This window comes from Pectinophora gossypiella, unplaced genomic scaffold, assembly GCF_024362695.1.
Source record: "Pectinophora gossypiella unplaced genomic scaffold, ilPecGoss1.1 Pgos_40, whole genome shotgun sequence".
Lineage (NCBI taxonomy): Eukaryota > Metazoa > Arthropoda > Insecta > Lepidoptera > Gelechiidae > Pectinophora > Pectinophora gossypiella.
This window is the reverse complement of record NW_026063250.1, coordinates 441,176-454,444: the sequence shown is the minus strand read 5'-3', so window position 1 is coordinate 454,444 and position 13,269 is coordinate 441,176. Positions and strand designations below refer to the sequence as shown.

General features: G+C 40.3%; 1 long non-coding RNA gene across 2 annotated transcripts; it reads left to right on the top strand.

Annotated features, from left to right (window-relative positions):
• Positions 1 to 1,545: 1,545 nt before the first annotated feature.
• Positions 1,546 to 3,351, top strand: LOC126381217 (uncharacterized). 2 transcript variants are annotated; one of them, XR_007568724.1, is made up of 4 exons: positions 1,546 to 1,676; positions 1,761 to 1,895; positions 2,988 to 3,121; positions 3,257 to 3,351. It is a non-coding gene; the product is annotated as an uncharacterized LOC126381217 (long non-coding RNA). The 2 variants fall into 2 exon arrangements; XR_007568725.1 differs by lacking the exons at positions 2,988 to 3,121; positions 3,257 to 3,351 and adding an exon at positions 2,236 to 2,272.
• The last annotated feature ends 9,918 nt before the right edge of the window (positions 3,352 to 13,269 follow it).

Below are 13,269 nucleotides of genomic sequence, written 5' to 3'. Positions count from 1 at the left end.
TTTCCAGTGGATCTGGAGAGCCATGTCACGCTAAATAGCATTCTTGTCATTTCTTCTTTCCATCCTTTATATTATATTAAATAATATTTCATACGGTATTATTTCGTTCTTTAATTTAATGTGTTTTTAATGCTTCTGAATGTGATTTTGTTTTAAATACTTAGCTTATTAGCATTCATCAGTATCCAAGAATTCATCATACCACTGCTAATCAATAAACAAACAACGGTCTTAGCGTTTAAATACCGAAAAAACACCTGCCTGTTCATTTATTACTTGTTTCATTAAACAGGAATTTGCATATCGATCGTTTTCAATTAACTTCGAACAGTTACAACTACACGTAAACTGAGCATGTAGTCTATTTACAGCAAGATCGTGACCGCTGACTGCAGCTCTCCTTCTCCCTCCATTTCACTCCCAACCGACATTTTCACCTTTGCTGATATGATTATTCCACAGGATACCTCCATCCCCTGCATACCTGGTCGCTAGATTCGGCTGGCACGTCATATCGGTTTGACAGCCAACTCACGTAACTATTGTTGATCGATCCACAGTCCACTGAAGTGCCTACGATGAAGGGAACAACATGGACAGTTCTACTCCGAATTACTCCAACCCATGCGATGTTCATCCATGCGACAACCCACCTGATCTGAGAGGAACTTAACTGAAGCAAGAGAGTGATGCCTAATTCCATCTGCCAACTAGCTCCACTTCTCTCCCGTGCACCAGTCGCACCCACACCGACGTGTTCATCTTGCCAGTTTTCCTCACACCCGTCCACTTGTCTCTTGAAGATTGGCGTCCACAACACCAACGGTTGGTTAGGTCATGCAAGCATTGTTACAATTGATAAAAACACATATTTTCATTTAGTGAATGTGATAACCTGTACTAATAATTTGGTCAACTTAGCGATGATAACTCAATGTAACTATTAACAAACTCGGTACGTGTTTGTTATTGTCAATAATATCTTTAAATTATACAACTCGCTTATGTTTGACAATTACTGAGTAATTGCTTTGCTTATTGCATGCTAATTGCTGAAAATTGCTTTTTATTTTAAATTCCTTAGCTAAAAATTGCTTTTTCTTTCACATTTCTCTGCTTATTGAATGACTATTGCTAACTCATTAGATAGAACCTACTTCTCATATAAGTAGGTGGATGCGGCCTCGATTAGCGGGGGAACCACATGAAAAAAAGCGAGCTACTGGGTGTACCTCCTGGGTAGTTTGGAAATCACCTAATATATATATGTATATATTTATAAATAAAAGTTAATATATATAAATTAACATTATTTTTTTTTAACAGGAAATGCACAATGCTAAAAACTGCGTTGGAGATTTTAATACAATAGTACTACAAAGCCTGATGTTGGCCGCTATTTCAATGAATGCAGCAGTGTGACAGCTAGCAATCAAAAGTAACAAGATATCGAGGTACGTTAAATGACGATCACGACCACTTTGGCAAAAACGTATCGCTATAGACTAAGGAAAAAAAAATAATATATATTTTATTTACAGGAAATGCAGATGGCAATAAACTGTGTAGGAGTTCATGATTGCAATAGAATAAAATCGACCAAGTCTGAAGTCAGCAGCCCCTTCAATGAATGCAGCAGTGTGACAGCCAACAATCAAAAGTTACAAGATATCGAGGTACGTTTCATGACGACCACGACTATTTTGGCAAAAACGTATCGCTATCGACTAAGGAAAATAAATTATATATTTTATTTACAGGAAATGCAGAAGGCAAAAAACTGCGTAGGAGATCATTAATACAAAAGTATTATATAAACCAAACCTGATGTTGCCAGCTCCTTCAATGAATGCAGCAGTGTGACAGCCAGCAATCAAAAGTAACAAGATGTCGAGGTACGTTACATGACGACCACAACTATTTTGGCAAAAACGTATTGCTATCGACTAAGGAAAATAAATTACATATTATAATATTTAATTATATATTTTATTTACAGGAAATGCAGAAGGCAAAAAATTGCGTAGGAGATCATTAATACAATAGTATTATATAAACCAAGCCTGATGTTGGCCGCTCATTCAATGAATGCAGCAGTGTGACAGCCAGCAATCAAAAGTAACAAGATATCGAGGTACGTTACATGACGACCACAACTATTTTGGCAAAAACGTATTGCTATCGACTAAGGAAAATAAATTACATATAATATTGAATTATATATTTCATTTACAGGAAATGCAGAAGGCAAAAAACTGCGTAGGAGATCATTCATCATCATCATCAGCCCATTAACGTCCCCACTGCTGGGGCACGGGCCTTCCCTATGGATGGATAGGGAGATTGGGCCTTAAACCATCACGCGGGCCCAGTGCGGATTGAAGGTTATTAACGACTGCTAATGCAGCCGGGACCAACGGCTTAACGTGCCTTCCGAAGCACGGAGGAGCTCGAGATGAAAACTTTTTTTTTGTGGTCACCCATCCAATGACCGGCCTTTGCGAAAGTTGCTTTACTTCAACAATCGCAGACCGAGCGCGTTAACCGCTGCGCCACCGAGCTCCACATCATCATTAATACAATAGTATTATATAAACCAAGCCTGATGTTGGCCGCTCATTCAAAGAATGCAGCAGTGTGACAGCCAGCAATCAAAAGTAACAAGATGTCGAGGTACGTTACATGACGATCACGACCACTTTGGCATAAACGTATCGCTATAGACTAAGGAAAAAAATGTAATATATATTTTATTCACAGGAAATGCAGAGTGTAATAAACTGTGTAGGAGATTATGATTGCAATAGAATAAAATCGACCAAGCCTGAAGTCCTTCAATGCACGAAGCAGTGTGACAGCCAGCAATCAAAAGTTACAAGATATCGAGGTACGTTACATGACGACCACGACTATTTTGGCAAAGACGTATCGCTATCGACCAAGGAAAAGAATTTACATATAATATTTAATATATATTTTATTTATAGGAAATGCAGAAGGCAAAAAACTGCGTAGGAGATTATTAATACAATAGTATTATATCAACCAAGCCTGATGTCGGTAGCTTCTTCAATGAATGCAGCAGTGTGAGAGCCAGCAATCAATAGTGACAAGAATCTAGGTACGTTACATGACGACCACGACCACTTTGGCAAAAACGTATCGCTATCGACTAAGAAAAGGATATTATATCTATACGTTATTATTATAAATATACGTTATTATAAATAAATTAATATTATTTTATTTTTAACAGGAAATACAGAAGGCAAAGAAGCAGATGTCATCAAGAAGATCTTTGTTCCTGCAATGTTTCCGCAGACGATACATCCAACAGAGCGAAGTGGAAGGAAAAGACTCGGAAAAAAGACCCCACCACCATATGGGAACAATGCAAGGGAGAGAGAGAGAATATAATGATATATTTTTATTTTTTGATGACATAAAATAAACCAACAATATCCTACACATTTTTTTTATTTCTTTTTGTGTCTGTCTTAATAGTTATTACAAATCTGTGATGCGAAACAAACTATACGAAAACGTCAATCCACATACAACGCCCGCGAAGCTGCTTTAGCAGCGAGCGCACTTAGCACCATCTAGTTATTATACTATATATAGCTACAAACCCATGTACTGACTGACTGACTCACTGACTCACTGACAGGGTTGTTCTCCCAGAAGGAGCGTCGGGGGGTAAAAATGATGTATGGGGGGTATGATCGGGACCTCCCGGTGAGTATGGGAAAACTTCCAGATCTTGAAAAACTGCTCCGCATCAGGGAGACACCCTACGGCCTGGCGAAACTATCGCACCTGGAATGATTCTTTTTTCACAAAACCTACTTAAATCTTGGTCAAATTTTATCGCCGGTGAAAAAAAAACAAAATGGCCGAAAAACAAGATGGCCGCCATACAAAATTTCATTTTCCCAGAAAATGTCTCGGGGGTAAAAACTGTGTATGGGGTTGTAATCGGAAGGTCATGTTGAGTATGTAAATGCTTCTTGATCTTCAGAAACTGCTCCGCATCAGGGAGACACCCTACGGCCTGGCCAAACTATCGCACCTAGAACATTATTTTTTCCACCAATCCTATTAAAATCTTGGTCAAATTTAATTGCCGTTGAAAAAAAATCAAAATGGCGGAAATTCAAGATGGCCGTCATACAAATTTTTCGTTTTTCCTAAAAATGCCTCGGGGGTAAAAATGATGTATAGTATTGTGATCGGATCGTCATGTTGAGTATTTCAATACTGCTCGATCTTGAAAAACTGCTCCGCATCAGGGAGACACCCTACGGCCTGGCAAAACTATAAAACCTGGAGCAATAATTTTTTCACAAAACCTATTTAAATCTTGGTCAAATTTTATCGCCGGTAAAAAAAAACAAAATGGCGGAAAATTAAGATGGCCGCCATACAAAATTTTCGTGCCTCGGGGGTGAATATGATGTATGAGGGATGTGATCAAAATGTCATGTCGAGTATGGAAATACTTCCCGACCTTCAAAAACTGCTCCGCATCAGGGAGACACCCTACGGCCTGACGAAACTATCACACCTGGAACTTTTCTGTTTTCACGAAACCTATTTAAATCTTAGTCAAATTTTATCGCCGGTGAAAAAAAACAAAATGGCGGAAAATCAAAATGGCCGCCATACAAAATTTTCGTTTTTCCCGAAAATGTCTCGGGTGTAAAAATGATGTATAGGGGTGTGATCGGAACGTCATCTTTGAAAACTGCTCCGCGTCAGGGAGTCACCCTACGGCCTGGCAAAACTATAGCACCTAGAACTTTTTGATTTCACGACACCTATTTAAGTCTTGGTCAAATTCTATCGCGGTAAAAAAATGGCGGGAAAACAAGATGGCCGCCATACAAAATTTTCGTTTTTCCCGAAAATGCCTCGGTGGTAAAAATGATGTATGAGGAATGTGATCGAAACATCATGTTGAGTATGGAAATACTTTTCGATCTTCAAAAGCTGCTCCGCATCAGGGAGACACCCTACGGCCTGGCAAAACTATCGCACCTGAACCAATTTTTTTTTCATAAATCTTAATCAAACCTTGGTCAAATTTTATCGATGGTCAAAAAAAATCAAAATGGCGGAAAATCAAGATGGCCGCCATACAAATTTTTGTTTTTCTAGAAAATTCCTCAAGGTCAAAAAATATGTATAGGGGTGTGATCGGAACGTCATCTTGGAAAACTGCTCCGCATCAGGGAGACACCCTACGGCCTGGCAAAACTATCGCACCTGGAACGATTCTTTTTTCACGAATTCTATTTAAATCTTGGTCAAATTCTATCGCGGTAAAAAAATGGCGGGAAAACACAGAGACACGCGAGCAGCTTGCTGCGAGCGAACCACGCGAAATCTAGTTATTATAATATATATAGCTGGAGACCCACTGACTGACTGACTCACTGACATAATTGTTCTCCCAGAAGGAGCGTCGGGGGGTCAAAATGATGTATGGGGGGTGTGATCGGGACCTCCCGGTGAGTATGGGAAAAATCCCAAATCTTGGAAAACTGCTCCGCATCAGGGAGACGCCCTACAGTCTGGCGCAACTATTATACCTGGATCATTTTTTTTTTCGCAAAACCTATTTAAATCTTGGTCAAATTCTATTGTGGGTGAAAAAAAATCAAAATGGCGGAAAAACAAGATGGCCGCCATACAAAATTTAGTTTTTCCGGAAAATGTCTCAAGGGTAAAAATTGTGTATGGGAGTGTAATCGGAGTGTTTTGTTGAGTATGGAGACTTTTCTCTTTCTTCAAATCTGCTCCGCATCAGGGAGACACCCTAAGGCCTGGCAAAACTATCGCACCTGGAACAATATTTTTTTTCACGAAACCTATTTAAATCTTGGTCAAATTCTACTGTGGGTGAAAAAAAATCAAAATGGCGGAAAAACAAGATAGCCGCCATACAAATTTTTAGTTTTTCCTGAAATTGCCTCTGGGATAAAAATTATGTATGAGGATTTTGATCGGAACGTCATGTAGAGTACGGGTATACTTCCAGGTTTTCGAAAACTGCTCCGCATCAGGGATACACCCTACGGCCTGGCGAAATTATCGCATCTGGAACTTTTTTGTTTTCACGAAACCTATTTAAATCTTAGTCAAATTTAATCGCCAGTGAAAAAAAAACAAAATGGCCGAAAAACAAGATGGCCGCCATACAAAATTTTGTTTTTCCAGAAAATGTGTCAGAGCTAAAATTGATGTATAGGGGTGTCATCGGAACGTCATCTTGGAAAACTGCTCCGCATCAGGGAGACACCCTACGGCCTGGCAAAACTATTGCACCTAGAACTTTTTTGATTTTACGAGACCTATTTTAGTCTTGGTCAAATTCTATCGCGGTAAAAAAATGGCGGGAAAACAAGACACGCGAGCAGCTTGCTGCGAGCGAACCACGCGACATCTAGTTATTATACTATACAGGGTGTAACGGAACGGGGGTATCAACCCGAAGTGTGCCTACTCTGTCACTATCTACAAATCACATGCGAGAGTATTGGCCGCCTAAATTCATATTTGCATTAGTTATGAGCAATTGAATTCCAGGTCTTCATGTAATAAATTCAAATTTGCACAACACTACGTAGCAATCAGCTGTTCAAGGTATTTAACTTTTGAGTGAACAGCTACCATCTCTTTTATTTATGCCTGCCCTAGTAAAGGGTAAACGTGCCAGTGATGGCCATATTAATCAATATTTTTTAAATTGTTTTGTTTCATCCTTGTGAGGCCAAGATTTCCAGACACAATATTTAAAAAAACAATGGGCTTTGGTCCCGGTTACTGCTTACTGATGTAATAAGTAGTCGTTACATGAGCCATGTCAGGGGCATTTGGCGGCATAATAACCCTCGCACCAGGATTGACGAGGTTGGTTATCCACCGCACAACCAATAGGATAGAACAAGATGTGAACATACATAAATCACGGCTTTATCCCTAATGGACCAGACAGAGCTACAAGTAATTACACATATCTAATATCACACTTACTGCGCTACTGAGGTGGGCAGAGTCACTTTGTTGTACAAGTTTTGTCCAAAAATGTAGTCTATTACCTACATTAATAGTTGATAAAGAAATGTACTTTACAATGCTTCTCGTCTCCTTGTGTAGTATGCTTTATTTTATGATTACGTAATATCAGGCTCCCTTAACACCGTCATCCAGGTCAAATGGGCATCACGCTAGCGGCGAATGCGTTCATGGCTAGCTAGGTACGGGACAGTTTCATTAGAATACTTTCAGAGTTTTGCAGGCCCTAAACAACTACTACTACTCATACACAGTTACCACCAATCACTGACTAAGGTGTGCAAGTACTAACACCTCACTTTACAATGGATCCAAGGACACAGCGATTCAAGAGGTAACGACGCGGCGGACGAGTTGGCCAGAAGGGGAACGGGAGGTAACAGCCATCGGTCTGGAACCGATATTGCCGATCTCATTCGGACAGGTCCGCTCGCTGCTACGAACGAGAGCAGCCAACAAACACACCTTTTTTTGACGTGACTTATCGAAGATTTGCCGCAAATGACATTAACTACTTGGCCGGACAAATGGGGAGCGCTGAAGGCTCTCACCCGGTACAACGTTTAAGACAACAGGCCTGAGGGTGCCCAGTTGGGCGCGAACCTCGGCTCAGGGCGTCGTCTGAGAGGAAAAATATTTGAAAGAATTAAACGACCCTAGTAAGTCGATAGCGATAAGCGCTGATTGAGGGAAGTCGTCGACCACGCCGGCGGTGTCGGTATCGGGGTCCTGAAATGTTTGTTGTCGCGAGCTGATTGGCTGATTCTATGGCTAGAGTAATCGGGTCGTCGGGATCGTATTACATACTTCGGACGCCGATGCTATTCAGTACCGTTCCTAAGCGGGATGTATTCGGAAGCCGCAACTACCAGGGGATTTGGTTGGTGCGGAGCAGAATCGAAAAAACTAATTTGAGCCATTGGGCAATGGTTGGCAGACTTAGGTCAATGTGCAGATTTTCATTGCGAAGGAACCACGAACGATTTTGTATTTCCTGTAGACGGTGGATTTGAGAGAGACTCGCGTGAGCGAAAACTACCCCTGCATAGGTCATGATCGGACGGATGCAAGTCGTGTAGATTCCTAAGGGATAATTTACTACGCTTGTTAAGGAGACAATGAACATGGCCCATTACAAACGTGGCGCGATCGTGCACACGTTTGATATGGGCCTTGAAAGTAAGACGTCTATCTAAGACTACGCCGAGATATTTGACTTGCTCCTCCCAAGGGATCGGCTTGCCAGACATCTTGATGACTTAAGTTGACAGCGTGACCGTGACGTATTATAATAGCCCTTTGAAAAGTACACCGCTGCACTTTTCTCCGGGTTTACCTTGATTCTCCATTTGCGAAACTACTTGCCCAAGGCATTGGCGCGTTGGAGAATTCCGGTCATCATAACTCGACCACGGCACGAAGAATAGATGGCTGTATCATCCGCAAATAAAGCTAGTTCGGTATTAGGGTATTTGGGAATGAACAAACACACCAGACTATGAACCACCGTAAATAAATGCAGGCAGGCTAAGATGGCACTACCCAACATCAATAGTTGTCTCTCCAAAAGAATTCTAAATGTGAAGAGGCCTCCACTAATACAGGTAACAGCTGCAGGTAGCAGGTGTAGCTGTGTGGTCACGGTGATATCAACAAACATCTGTTTACACTAGGTGTCACCGACAAGCCCCTGTGCAGAACCTGCATGGACGAGACAGCGGCCCATGTGCTACTGGAGTGTGAAGGAGCCGCCAACTACCGGGTCCGGCACCTTGGCCAGACGGGGTGCCTCCCTGAGGCGGCCGGCAACGTCAGAGGCTTGTTAGAATTCCTTGGGGATTTACAACATAGTAAAAGCAAAATAAATTTCTCAAGTACCGTTGTGACTGCCTACCCCTTAGTGATACGGGCGTGATATTATGTTAGTATGTTCTGATTACTTATGGCTCTGCCCACCCCATTAGGGATACGAGCAGCTGCAAGTGATTGTGTATCTTATTAACGAGACATTAATGTTACGTTTACAACATAGTAAAGACAAAATTAATTTCTCAAGTAAAGTACCTACCTAACATAACTTTACTTTTACTATGACATGGTAAAAGTAATCTTAAAATAAGTACTTTCGTACAATACAATAATACTTTATTGCGTACAAGGAATTAAAAACACATAACAGTATTTTTTTAAATCTTTTTCTATCGTGTGGGTTGTGAGGTGGATTACCAACCTCATCAACCCTGGTGTCAGGGTAACTATTGAGCCGCCAGAGGCCCCTGACATGACTCATGTAATGACTACTTTCTTACATGAGTAAGTAGTCACCGGGACCAACCGTGCCTTCCGAAGCACGGAATTGCAAATTGCATTGGGACAGTTAATGGGATTTATACCCTGTACCAGGATGCCAGGGCTCGCGAATAGAAAAAGGCACGCTAGTGTTTCAAACTATCGATAGTTCAGTATCGATTATCGATCATAATCATTTTCAACTACGATTTTGATTGGTAGAAATAAAAAAATAACTTTTCAAAAAATCTCAATCCATGGACTTTTTTTGAGTTATTGAAATTCAGTTTAGACAATCAGCCCACTCAAAATAACCATACTATCGGAGTGTAGCAATACTACTGACTGAGGGCAAAATTATCGATAGTTTGTTATTAATCCGCAACGATACTATCGATTGTATTGCACTTAGGTAATAAAATCGAAAATGTTCCCACTTTCCGAGTTATCAATAGTCTTGCTATCGATCGACTCTCGGTCGGGATAGATTATCGATAGTCATTTTTTGATCGGCAAGCCCTAGTGCACCCGAAATTCAAAATGGCGGTGCTGTTAAGGGAAAGTTATCATTAACCATGATAAAAAATATTATTTTTTTTTTGTATTTTTTTTCCTTCCTAAATTGTAGTCGTGTATTGTCCAACAGTGAACAATAACATCACGCCTTTTTCCCATTGGAGTAGGCAGAGACTGCGGAATTTCACTTACCACTACACGCTCGTATCGCTACATGCCCGTACCAAACATACATACATAATATCACGCCTTTATCTCTTATGGGGCAGACAGAGCCACAAGTAATCATAACATAGGTACATAAATAATTATCATGCTCGTACCGCTAATGGGATGTTCTTGTGACTCTGCCCACCCCATTAGGGATACGGGCAGAGTGATAGTATGTCTTATTATTGACAGATTAATTTCGCCTTCTGCTATTGCGCGGGATATTTGCGAAGAAACGTGGCAATTCTGTGTTAGTGCCAGAGTGTGAGCGCGGGTGATCCTTATTAGATAAACGACTTTTTTACTTTTCTAGGTTCAAAGTAAAATACGTACCTACTTTCATAAAATACAATACATTCATTCATTCAAACAATACCATAAAAATATTTTATTGCGCACAAAGAAATAACATACCCTTAAGTACCAGGATACTAGCATTCGAAAGAGATAGAAACATGCACACGAAAGTAAACTGTCAAATTATTTGTCAGTGCTTGTTTACCATCTGTGGAGTGAAGTTCGAAATTTGGATTTGTTGTGATAACTGTGATCAGTGATAGTTCGAGGTGTCTTTGAGTAATGTAGGTTATTATGAAATGATGATGTGTGTGGGCGCCGGCGATGGCAACTTAAGTGAAGCACGGAACTTATATCAGCGATTCATAGAAGGTAGACCAGCTGATGAAGCCAGGCAACTGCCTTCACTGCATTGCTTCAGGAAAATGGTCAATCGCCTACTGCATTTAACGGGCTCTTTCCACGCGTCATCCGAGACTGGCCGCTCGGCGACCCGTGATCCGGAGTTTGAAGAAGCCGTACTAGCCGTGCAGCCAACCCAAGGACTACCACGCGAACCTTACCACATGCAACGTACGCCCGAGCTAATTCCTGCTGATTATTTACCTCGTGTGGCATTCTGAGAATGGTACCGAGTTCAAGTGGAAAGCTCACCAGACTTTGCTTCGAAAGTGTTGTGGACAGATGAAGCGGCAGGTCTGTGGATCGAACGGGGATGACGACATTTCGAACCTTTCTTGTAAAACGTAAGTCTAATTATTAATTACCTACCTACTTACCCACACTTTCACACTTTTTTTTCCTATTTACTATTAAATTAAATACCTTACCTAAACAAGTAGGTAATTTTAACTTATTTTACACGTCATAAAATAATGTGAGAATAGTTGTCAAAGCAAAATGACTCCAATTATTAGATGCTTTAGTGTCATTCTTGTTTGTTACAGTCGCCGACGTGCCGCCGACTCGGATTGTTCCAATCGGCCGCCGACTCCTTTTGACGTTGCCGCCAAAGCCGCCGCCCGCTCGAATTTCGTACCTATCGCGGCCGTGCGAGCGCCACGAGTACCAGGCGACCAGGACGCGCTAGGAGATTTGTGTAGTGCCAATATTTGAGTGGATTAAGAACAGTGACCTCAATAGTGCTGTGCCGTGTTTTTTACATGCTGGAAATATTAAAATATTTTTTAAACTGAAATTGAAAAAAATATCAAAAGTGTTTTTTTTAAATTGAAATGACAATGGGCACTTTTGTATGAAACTTGGTCCAAGAACCTCCACTGATGAAACTTATATGTAATGAAAGCTTATGCTTTCCCTATGATTCTGGCAAAGTTCTATCAGATTCTGTCCCGGGGTTCTTTTTTTACGGCCATGTTTGTCCTGGCTAAAAATGTGATAAAATACAGTGGGAGCTAAAATCGACTCAAGATTTGTTGCTGGATAACTAAATCTACATAAATAATTATGTATCATATTGTATATCATTTTAAAGAGGATCTTTTCCAGAATCCGAAACATAAAAAAAAATAAAAAAAAACTTTTTGTAAGCGAATTATAGTCAATTTGCATCTGCAGCGCCATTGTTTCTCGGTAGCTAAGTTCAAGTTTCATGCCTTTTACCCCTTCCAAAAGTATCTTACCGATTTTTTTTATATTGCTTCCGGAATTTGATCTGAGTGATAATAACAAGAAAAATAAATAGACACCTCTCCGATAGAGACCGCCTAAGCTATTGCCTATTGCAAGAAATCGTCATCATTAGCAAGTCATTACGGTATTGCATATTATAAGCTTATCAGCAACTTGGAACTTGGTCCAAGAACCTCCACTGGTGAGACTTGCATGTAATGATAGCTTATACTTGTCCTATGATTCTGGCAAAGTTCTATCAAACTCTGTCCTAGGGTTTTTGTACGGCCATATTTGTCCTGAGTGTACAGTAGTGGACTGCAAAATCACCTCAGGATTTGTTGTCGAAAAACTATTTAACTAAGTCTATATACATAATTATATATCATAATGTATATCAATTTTAAAGGGGAAGGTTATCAGAATCAGAAACACAAATAAAAAAAAAATGCATTAAGTATGTAAACGACTTTTAGCCAACTCACGTCCGTAGCACCATTTTTCTCAGCAGCTACGTACGAGTTTCGCGCCTTCCAACCTTTCCAAAGAAGCCCAATCATTTTTTCCTTCTTCTGATATTGCATTCTTAACCTGACAAGTGACAACAACAAGAAATAAAATAGATACCATTCCGATAGAGGCCGCGTAAGCTATGGACCTATTGCAAGATAACGTACTCAAAGGCTAGTCATTATAATCCAACAGACGTAACATGATTAGAATGCGGGAGGACGCAAATGTAGTATGTTTTCTTTCACCACAATCTTGTTTTATTAACCCAGGCTTATATCTTGTCTTATAAACAATGCCGAATGGTACAACAAACGTATCGTAAACGTAAGGTTGCCTGGTAGTAATTGCTACCTTGGCAATAAAGCCGCCTTTTGCACCAGATATTGCCTGAACTTGTTTAATAAATGTGTTTCTTTTGTATACAATAGAGTCATTGTATTGCATCTTGATTAGAATGACTTATTTCTTGTTTCTCTCGTACTAAGCTGTGTACTGTTAGTGTTAAAGAGACACATATTTCGTCTCTTTCGCATAAGGCGATGTACTACATTTCCGTCCCGCCGCATTCTAATCATGTTACGTCTGTTGGATTATAATGACTAGCCTTTGAGTACGTCATCTTGCAATAGGTCCATAGCTTACGCGGCCTCTATCGGAATGGTATCTATTTTATTTCTTGTTGTTGTCACTTGTCAGGTTAAGAATGCAATATTAGAAGAAGGAAAAAATGAT